The sequence below is a fragment of the Sus scrofa genome, chromosome X (assembly GCF_054392235.1).
Source record: "Sus scrofa isolate SSC_HxYL_T2T_F1_AM1 chromosome X, Sscrofa_HxYL_maternal_Yorkshire_Landrace_v2.0, whole genome shotgun sequence".
NCBI lineage: Eukaryota > Metazoa > Chordata > Mammalia > Artiodactyla > Suidae > Sus > Sus scrofa.
The window spans coordinates 90,353,430-90,364,552 of record NC_139401.1 but is presented as its reverse complement, the minus strand read 5'-3'; positions in this window follow the sequence as shown (position 1 = coordinate 90,364,552).

The window sequence follows — 11,123 nt, the reverse complement described above, 5'->3', positions numbered from 1 at the left end:
TCATATCATTTTTTCTTCTTTTAATGCAGTCTGCTGATGACCCCTGACAGGTAGGACTAGAAACAAAATGTCACTTTCCTGGTTCAAGTATTTACCAGGCATTTCAGTGTTTCTGACAAGGATTACATTTTCAGTATGGTTATTCTTTGCCTTTTTTTCAGGCCTCCAGCTAGTACTTGGTGTTACACTTGCATGTTATGGTCATCTTTCCTTGATGAGGTCAGTGATTCTGACAGGATGTGTATTTTTCACTATATAGTATATAAATTTACACAGCACCATATCTGACTGGAAAGAAGTATCATGTGTTGTTATGATTTTGACAGATAAACTTTTGTGAAGATTCAAGCTCTTCAAATCCAGACTGGCACAGGGTCTACCTTCAGACTTCCAGTAAAAGAGGTCAAACTCAAAGGAAAATAAGCGTATTATAGAGTAGACTGTAATTTAGTCATCTAAAAAATTAAACCTCCACACTCAAAATATACTGAAAGATCAGGTAACCTCTCAAGAAACTATCTTGTGAGTGATATAAAAGACTTCTTTGTTTCAAATATGTCTCAAACATTTCTTATCTCCTATGGAGCTATAACTAAAGAACTTTATACTTTTATTTTTCATGTTTCCCTGGGAGTTGCCTCTGACTCAACACTTAGCTGATTTTTCAGTCTCCTTTCCCACCTACATTACTCATCACATGGGCTTTCTCTACATTTTTCATGCCTCTCTTCTGTTCCTTTACAAAGTGCACACATCATTTCTTGCTCTGTTAGCTAGTGCCTCCTTTGTCCCAGCCAATTACTGAGGAAGCAAGTCAACTGGGCATGTGAAAGAGACGACACAGATTTTTTTCCTAAGCTTTCTGCTACTCCCTGGTTAGTGTTTTACCAGTAATAGCTTAGTTGGAAATCTCTGCTCCCCTTCCTTCTTTGTGAGCAAGTAAGAATTGGGTGTGTTTGCCTTTCTGATATCATCTTGTCTCAGGCTAAAACAATGCAAAGCATTTTAAAGGGGTCCATTTAGAGGGTAGGGTTGAAATAAATTTCTAGGCCCAAGATGGAACTTCTGCCCAGGGAACTATGTCAGCAAACCAAAACTCACCTGTCCTTGTAAATGTTCCACTTGGCCAAAAATACAGTATATTCAGTCAACAAATCCCTAAACACCAAGCCAACTCTGGGCCTTCTCATTACAAGCAAGGTTGACTATGTGGACACAGCCAATCAGATATTTTCTATTTGTCTCTTCCTTATTCCTTGTTCTTTATCCTATAGAAGCTTACTGACCTCTGCTTCATTTTGCAGTTCTCTAAAAGGAGACTGTCCACTCCATGAAGTGTTAAATAGAGTTTGTTTTGTATCACCTACATTGTCTTTTTAATTATTTTTTAACATTATTCATCAGGAGTTCCCTGGTGGCTCAGTAGGTTAAGAATCCAGTATTGTCACTGCTTTGGCTTGGGTCACTGCCATTGTGCAAGTTTGATCCCGGCCCAGGAACTTCCACATGTTGTGGGGGTTGCAAAAAAGGGGAAAAAAACCCCACAAAACAAAATATTATTCATCAAAGAAAGATCAGTTTAAATTGATCCTGTTACCTGAAGTATTCCCAAAATGGGCTTGGGAGGAGAATTACTAAGAGACTTGTTGATAATATAGAATCAGAATCTGTAGAGGGGGGCTCTGAGTATTTAATTTTCTTCAAAGTGTCCCAGGTGGACTTGATTGTGAGTAGACTTTCATTTGAGAGCTCACTGATGCCTGCCTTCTAGATCCCCTTTCCAAATTCTGTGGTGGTAGGAGAAAAAGTCCTGGGCTGATTTTCAACTCTACAGAGTGCTGATATTCTCTTGGGACAGCACAGTTAATTGAGAGTTGATCTATTCACTTTTGAAAATTATCATAGAAGAACATAAAAGGCCTCTAGGAAGAAAGGAGGATGGGGTTCTTATCTAACAGGAGATTCGTTTGTGTCTTATACAGTTTATCAATGAAAAAAAGGAAGCAAAAAAAACATGCTTAATGCAACAGCAGGAAGGTCACAACCAGATAGGTGATGAAAACTGGTTGCCGTTGTTCTTAGCCAAGTTCAGATTGCTTTTACCTCATAACTATTTAGATCATTTTATATTTTTCTTGCCTCTCTTTAAGTCATTAGGCAGGCACGTATTGAGGAAGTTTGCCTGTATGTTGCATCTGCATTAGAAATATTGTTCTCATCTTATACTTATAAAAGGTAAAAGCAAGACACTCATACAGATATAAAATGACAAGGTGTTTAAGATTTTAAATAATTATTTTTAGTTATTTTAAGTTATTAACGAGGGAACTTGGCAGCTTTTACAAGTAGTCCAAAAGCAGACACATTTATGGATCTCAAATGTTGAATATTGGACTTGCAAATGGAGGCTAACTGGCTTCTGGCCTTTTTTTCTTTTTTCTTTCTTTTTTTTTTTTTTTTTGATGAGGGGTATCCCTCCTTCCTCCTTGGGATAGAAGTCATTTGCATGTTAGTAGAGAGAATCATTTGGGTTATTGCCATCAGTACTTTACAACTTACAGAATGAAAGACTAGAACCAGATAAACTAGAAAGGAATGAACTAAACAACGTATAGTTTTCCACTGAAGTGCATGTTTCCCTATGCTACTAAACACATGATAGCTCTCTATTGCTTTTATTTTTATATAATGATTTTTATTTTTTTTTTTCATTATAGCTGGTTTACAGTGTTCTCTCAATTTCGTATTGTACAGCATGGTGACCCAGTTACACATACATTTATAGATTATTTTTTTCACATTATCATGCTCCATCATAAGTGACTAGATATATTTCCCAGTGCTATACCACAGGATCTCATTGCTTATCCATTCCAAAGGCAATAGTCTGCATCCATTAACCTCAAGTTCCCAATCTATTCCACTCCCTCCCCCTCCCCCTTGGCAACCACAAGTCTATTCTCCAAGTCCATGATTTTCTTTTCTGTGGAAACGTTCATTTGTGCCATATATTATATTACAGATATGCGATATCATATGGTATTTGTCTTTCTGTTTCTGGCTTACTTCACTTAGTATGAGAGTCTCTAGTTCCATCCATGTTGCCAAAAATGGCATTATTTCATTCTTTTTTATGGCTGAGTAGTATTCCATTGTGTATATACACCACATCTTCCTAATCCAATGATGTCAATAGACATTCAGGTTATTTCCATGTCTTGGCTATTGTGAATAGTGCTGCAATGAAATTGCGGGTGCCTGTGTCTTTTTCAAGGAAAACTCTCCTTCAAAACTTTCCTGTTGCTATTAAATCCCAAGTTGTGTGTATGACTTTCAAATCTCTTCTTGACTTTATTTGCTTGATACTGTTCCCTTGATTTGTCATGTCCTGTTTTCTGACTTCCAATTTTGAAAAAATGTCCTATTCTTAGATGAATTTGATTATAAAATTAGTGCATATTCATTTTGGAAATTTTGTAAAATACCAAGGTAAAAATTGAAAGGAAGAGAATGAAAACTATTAGTAATTGTACCACATCTGGAGAAAGAAATACACTATAACACTATTAATGATCAAGGGACTTTGAGGACTTTTTTAACCTGTTGTTCCATGGTTCTAAACACCTAATTGTCTACCTACCAGATGAAGAAATCCAGCCCTTGCTGTGGCTGGATTTCAGAAAGTCAGCACCTGCCAATTCAGTTTGCCCTTTTTTCATTCCCATCAATATTTCTGTCTTGCAGATTCCATCCTTGTGCGCCATCCTAACAGAGAAGAATACCCCTTGTTCTTCTAACACAACCAATCAGTGGCACTCCCATGTGCCTCTCCATGAAACCACAGTTGAGCTTCTAAATACAGGTCATCAAAGGCATTTGGGAAATTAAGAGCATTGAACAAGTTTTTCTCTATTTGCTTAGGTTTGGTGATGCAGGGTGAAATGTTCCAGGGAGGAGTTGGGGAGGGAGGCTACATTAAGCTATTGCTGATGCTCAAAGTTCTGTGCTATATCCAGTATGTCCTTTTGTTGTTTTTTTTTTTTTTTTTTAGGGCAGCAGGTGCAGCATATGGAAGTTCCCAGGCTAGGGGTCAGATTGCAGCTAAAGCTGCCGGCCTAGGCCACAGCCACAGCAACATGGAATCTGAGCCACATCTGCAAACTACACCAAAGCTCATGGCAATGCCAGATCCTTGATCTACTGAGCAAGGCCAGGGATCAAACATGCATACCTCATGCATACGATAATAATCGGATTAGTTTCCGCTGGGCCACAACGGGAACTCCCTCCACAGAGAGGGAACCTCCATATGCTAAGGGTATGGCTCTAAAAAGCAAAAAAAAAAAAAAAAAGGAGTTGTGCAACAGTTACCACAGTCTAATTTTAGGTCATTTTTATCACCTCGGTTAGAAACCCCATTCCCATAAGCAGTCAACTCTCATTGCCACTACCCTCCCTTTTCAGCCCCAAGCAATCACTTCCTGTCTCTATATATTAGTCTCTCCTGGACATATGATATGAAGGCAATCATATAGTATGTGGTGTTCTGCATTTGGCTTTTTTTCACCTATGGTAATGTTTTAGGTTCATCCATGTTGTAGCAGGTATCATTACTTAACTCTTTTTTTTTTAGGGCCACACCCCAGGCTAGAGGTATAATCAGACCTGCAGCTGGCAGCCTACACCATAGTCACAGCAATGTCAGACCCAAGCCGTGTCTATGACCTACACCACAGCTCATGTGGTTCAAAGGGTGTGAATATATACATTTTTTTTGGTCATTTGTCTTTTTTAGGGTCATACCCACAGCATATGGAAGCTCCCAGCCTAGAGGTCGAATTGGAGCTTAGCTGCTGGCCTATGCCCACAGCCAAAGCAATGCAGGATCTGAGCGATGTCTGCAATCTACACCACAGCTCATGGCAATACCAGATCCTTAACCCACTGTGAGAGGCCAGGGATCAAACCTGCATCCTCATGGATACCATTTAGGTTCATTAACCACTGAGCCATGACAGGAACTCCAGGATGTGAATATTTTTAAAGTTTGTACTGCTGACTCAAAAGCCAGATTTTTGAGTTAATAGAGTTAGGTTTAACTCTATGTCTATCATGTAGCCTTCTCTAGCCACTGTAGCCCAATATGTCCCTTCTTTCTCTAAACCAATTACACTTAAACATGTGTATTACCACACAGGGATTATATTTAATTATCCCCTAATTATTTGTGGGTTTTTTTTGCATTAATGGTTAGACTGCAAACTCCATAAGAATGGAGACCATGCCCTTTATTTTATTTGAATTCTTCACCAAATTTTGTTTCAATTGCATGAAAAACAGGAATAGCATTTTCAATTTCTGAGATAAACAAGCATTTCAAAGGACAAGTGGCACTCTTCTAAACACAGGAATTAGGAATTTGTTGACATTATAGCTCATCTGAGTCTGCTCCCTTAACCTTTTAAGTTTGATAACCCTGTTTCTTCAATTACTAGATTTGCATATTCTAATAACCCTAGAAAATCTTAGATTTTATGTTATAACCACTTCTTCTCTAGCCCACGACCTTTTGTGCTTAAATTAGTAGAATAGATCTAGCTAATCCTTCCTGCAGCTAAAATATACACCCTTCCTAACATCTTTTTTTTTTCCAGTTTCTTAATCTTTTTTTTTTTTTTTATTTTCCCACTGTACAGCAAGGGGGTCAGGTCATCCTTAGATGTATACATTGCAGTTACAGTTTTTTCCCCCACCCTTTCTTCTGTTGCGACATGAGTATCTAGACATAGTTCTCAATGCTAACATCTTGAGTTCTTTCCATTAACCCTAAGAAAGGGTCAAAAGAATAGACAATAGAATAAGCCTCATATTTACTTCAGTCTTGGATTTACTAAACAGTCAAACATGAGATTATTTTTTCTGTCACGCATAATGGAAAGAGCAGAGACCTAGAAATTAGGGAACATGGACTTGAATCCCAATTATGCACAGAGTTTGTAAATATCAGAAAGTCACTTAGCCTGCCTGGGCCTCAATATCTTTACCTGTTGTGGTAGGCAGAATAGTGGTTCCCAAAGATGCCCACATCCTAATTTTCTGAGCCTGTGAATATATTAAGTTACATGGCAAAAGGGGCTTGCAGATGTGATGAAATTAAGGGTCTAAGGTGGGAAGAATATTCTCAATTAACTGGGTGGGTCTAACATAATTGCAAGAGTTCTTAAAAGTGGAAGAAAGTGGAAGAGAAGAGTCAGAGAGAGATGTGACTTTGAAGATGTGGAGAAAGGGGCCGTGAGCCAAGGAATGCAGGAAATATCTAGAAACTACAAAGGCAAGGAAGTAGACTCTTCTTTGATTCTCCAGAAACACAGCACTGCCATTTTATTTTTTTAATTTTTTTGGTTTTGTTGAAGTTTGTACAAGTTTGTGATAATTTCTGCTGTACAATAAAGTGATTCAGTTATACATGTACACATATCTGCTCTCTTTCAGATTCTTTTCCCACATAGATCATTACAGAATACTGGGTAGAGTTCTCTGTGCTATACAAAGGTCCCTGTTGGCCAATTTTTCTGTATTCCAGTGGGAATATGCCAATCCCAAACCCCCATTTCATCCCTCCACCACCCCTTCACCTGTCCCCTTTGGTAACATAAGTTTTTCAAGGTCTGTAAGTTTGTCTGTTCTGCAAATAAGTTCATTTGCATCCTTTTTTTTCTTTTTTAGATCTTATCCCACTGAGATTCTTTTCAGACTTCTGACCTACAGAACTAGAAGATATTAAATTTTTGTTGTTTAAAGCCACTAAATTTGTGGTAATTTTTTTGTAGAAGCAATAGAAAATGAATATAGCTATAAAGGAATGGGATGGATGATAAAATTTGTAGCTGACCTCTCAGATGCAAATCTTGTGCTTAGATATCTATGACAAAGAATGAGGCAGTCATTATTAGAAATATTTGAGCTAGTCCTCCAAACATATGAAATGGTTTTTAATATCCAAGTGTACTGAAGGAAAGCAATTAAAGGGGTATGAAAATGCTTATGTTTAGTGAGTGATTACTTGGTAATATTATTTATACTCAGTTTGCAAATGATGAAATTGAGGCCAATGGTAGTTCAGTAATTTGTCCAAGGTTACAAAGGTGAAGATGTTCCCGGAGGGTAGGTTCTTGTTTTGTGGCAGAAAGAACTGTGGCAGAAAGAATTCAGAGACAAGACAGGAAGGTCAAGAAAGTAAAGCGAGAATTTATTTAAATGGTAGTATACTCTCAAGGGGAGAGTCGTCATACTCAAGCCAGCAGTTGCTGAGATTTTTTGACAAGCCAGTTATGTGGTGCATAGAAATGAAGGGGTGGAATATTCATGGAGAGGGAGGGGTTTGGGGTCATATTCCCTGATTTTAATCCCAGCTCCACCTCTCCAAGGGGAGGGGGAGGGATTTTTGTCCTTATTTAACGTTATTTTTTTTTTGGCTGCACCTGAGGCATATGGAAGTTCCTGTGGCCAGGGATTGTATCTGAGCCACAGCTGCGACCTATTCTATGGCTGTGGAAACACCAGATACTGGGCAGGGGATTGAACTTGCACCACCTCAGAGACAATGCCAGATCCTTAACCTGTTGTGCCCTGGTGGGAATTCCTGCCCTTATTTAGTCTTGATGGGAAGTGTCACGGTGTTGGTGCATGATGGAAACTTCTTATCTGCAAGGCTAATTTTGTTGTAACAAAGGTATAATGAGCAAAAGGTTATATTTGGACTCCAAAGATTCCCACCTTTCCCCACCTTTCTTTGTCTCCAGGACACTTACCCTAAAATATGTGGTTTTCTGTCAGTCTGGAGGTTTCTGCTTTTCTTTGCCCACGAACCCTGCTTTTTACATGATGCATGGTTTCCTGCCATCTAGTCCATGTCCCCCTTTCTCTGCTCATATCTAGCTACTAACCTGCTTTAACAAAGACAGGATTCAAACCTAGGCAGCATGACTCCAAAACCCAAACTCACTATACTCACCTCACTGTAGTACTACCAGGGCTATTGTGTATGATGATAGGGAAGCTTTTAGTAAGGAGCAAGGCCTGGAATGTTCACTGGGACCCCTGGCATCTACTTAGGAGATTTTTAAGGTCTCCAAAGTCACAATCCTACCCATCCTTCTGTCACAGATTTTGAATCAATTGAGAAATATGCATAGGATTCAGATGGGAATCCAGGGATCAACCTGTAATGCTTGTAAATCTGACTGGCTTTAACTTGCAGTAACACCCAGGCTTTCTAACACCAGACCCCTGAATGGAACTGACTTTTTCAACAAACTGCAGAACTAAGAAGCCAGCCACTTCTCCAAATGTCACCAATCAGATATTTGAGACACTCCTCACTCCATGAGAAGGAGGGAAAGAAATTCCTATCAGAGAGGTATATTTCTGGTACGCACCCAACTTGCTCTAGCAAAGTGTTATAATTCTCTAAATCCTTTCTTCTACTTCAGCATCTGGATTTTGAGCCTGGCAATATTTTGCCTCAAATTTGTTTTAGAGATAAATTTTTAAATTATCCATTGGGGGTATAAATGTTACTTATTTATCAGCGTGATACATTACACTTTTTTGTCGCTCCTCTTCCCTTGGGAAATACAGATAAAAAAATATCTGAAATGTTTCCTTGTTTCCTGAACACCGAAGCAAATAATTCTTTCAAACTCAGCATTTTCAGTCAACCACTCTAATTTTAAGGCCAGTATTAACACCTGTTATGTATATGACAATAAGCATAATCAAACTTATGCTCCGAGTTATAAAATGATCATCACAAGAGTTAGGAATTTTTTTAACATTTCAAGATTCAGGAGTTCAGAATTCCTATATTTACAGCCACAATTCTCTTTAGTTATGGCTTCTGTAGAATTTTGTAAGTTAGAAAGAGAGCCATGACTAATGGTATTAATGGGAACAAAACACACCTGCAAGGAACAGGGGGCACACACATCCCTAGACATTGCGTTGTCCAAGCATACTCTCTGCTTCTCAATTCTACAGACTATTTTGTGGGATATGGAAGCCACCAGTCCAAGGAAGTGACTGGTTATTGACTTGAAACAAAGAACCAAGACCTAGTCATTTTCTGAAACCAGAACCCATATTTCACTCATCATTTTTCTTACATCTCAGAAAATCTGAGATAGGCAGTAGCTTATTAACAGCTCTTTATGCATTTCCTTTAAATTCTTTACCATAGTACTTTAAAAGTTGCTGGTTATTTGAAAAAAATCTTTATGAAAGGTTAGTCTGTGTGTAGGAACAGATTTAGCTTTTTTAATTATGTATTGCAGCTCTCAATGCCAACCCTACTCTGTTTTCAATTGCAAGTTAACCTTATAGCTAAGGCTTATTTTAAGCAATTTTTTTCTTGATTAAATGAGATTTACTGTGGTCATAAGGATCACAAAAGCTTCCTACTCATCCGCTATATAAAACCTTAGAATATTATTGAACAGAACACTGTACTGGAAGTGAAGAAAATAGATTCTGTTTCTATTAAGAGGAGGGCCATGACCGACCTAAGCTGTAATATAGAGAGAAACAATCTTCCAAGTAATATACCCCAGATGAGTTGAATATACTTCATTGAAAAGCATTTCAATATATAAGTACAAAGCATTTATAAATCCAAAATAAATCTTTCCATTACAAAATTACCTTCACAATTTTTGGCATAAATTATCAGGCATTATGTTTACCAAATATGGCATATGATGTAGACGATGAAAAAATGTAAATTTTTATTATTTAGCAAGAATCCATATTGATAGTAATATACCATATGTAACTTTTTTTCCAGCATAATATTACCATGATAAACAGTGAATAAATTATGTTGTTTCTTCATTGTGATGTTTCTGGATGGTCTTGTTAGATTTGTCTTTTCTTCTTTTGGTACTTCACACACCTTTAATCTGTGAATATTTTGCACATTTGATTGTATTCCTTTTATATCATATTTTATTTTTAAAGTGAGATCAATTATTTTTTTAATTAGAAAAAATGCTTTAAATTGGGACCAGAAGAAAATAGGCATCATTTGAATGTGTTTATTTTGTCTCACTGCAATTCACCCATCAGTTTCTGAATTCAGTTTCTTGCAAAGAGAGTCTGAAACATATATGCTACAAGTGAGGCAAAGTTGGACACTGAGATTTCTAATTTAGTTTCTTTGACAGGTGAAATCACATGTATCCAGAAATTGCTAGTACTTACTGAGTTGTAACTACAGATGAGACCAAGGAGATTTTCTTGCCAACACTGGCATTAATTTGCTTTGAGGATTTTTCTTGCACTTCTCTTTTTCTTCACTTACAATAGATGGTCTAGTTGTTTTAGATGAATTACACCTGTTTCTGAGCAAATCAAGTGCATTTGAAGCCTTCCCAACATACATGTGGAATTTGTGAGCTGCCAAGAAATCCACTGTTTTCCAGAAAGTATAAATTTCTAAGGCATAGTGGGACAATCCCTGTCAACTCAGTCTTGGCGATGCTCAGAGTCCTTCTCTTCTGTTTATTTTGTTTTGTGTGTGGCTTGATGAATTGATCTCTTCATTAGGCAGAACCACCTGGAGGCTGAGGAACATGGTTCCCACAGTCTCTGACTCTATCCTAGCTCTCAGCCAAGGAGCCCCAGAAGAGCTTCGACCTTTCTCTCTTCATTCACTGAAGATGTGATAATCCTTCTTTTCCTTCTTATTAACAGCAGTGATTCCCCCATCCACACACATGCACATGATATTTTTTTTTCCCAATAAATATAAGAAACCAAAGAATCAGCCAGGCAATTTAGTCATCTGTAGTTATCATTTGCCTGTCCCTCCAATTTTCTTCTTTCAAAATATTGCAAATTTATTTTAATCCTAGTTTCCATGCAGTCCACAGTTGCTCCAATCCTCTTTGTCATTAATTTTGTATGCTTCTATATTTCCCTTTATGTAACTAATTTTCTATAAAGACTATTGTCTTTATTTTTCTGGATGCTGGATGTATCAGAAGCTGGTCACTTGTCCTCATCTGACTATTCTAATCACCACTTTCTAAACCATTCTGCTCAATATATATATTTTTAAATAAACC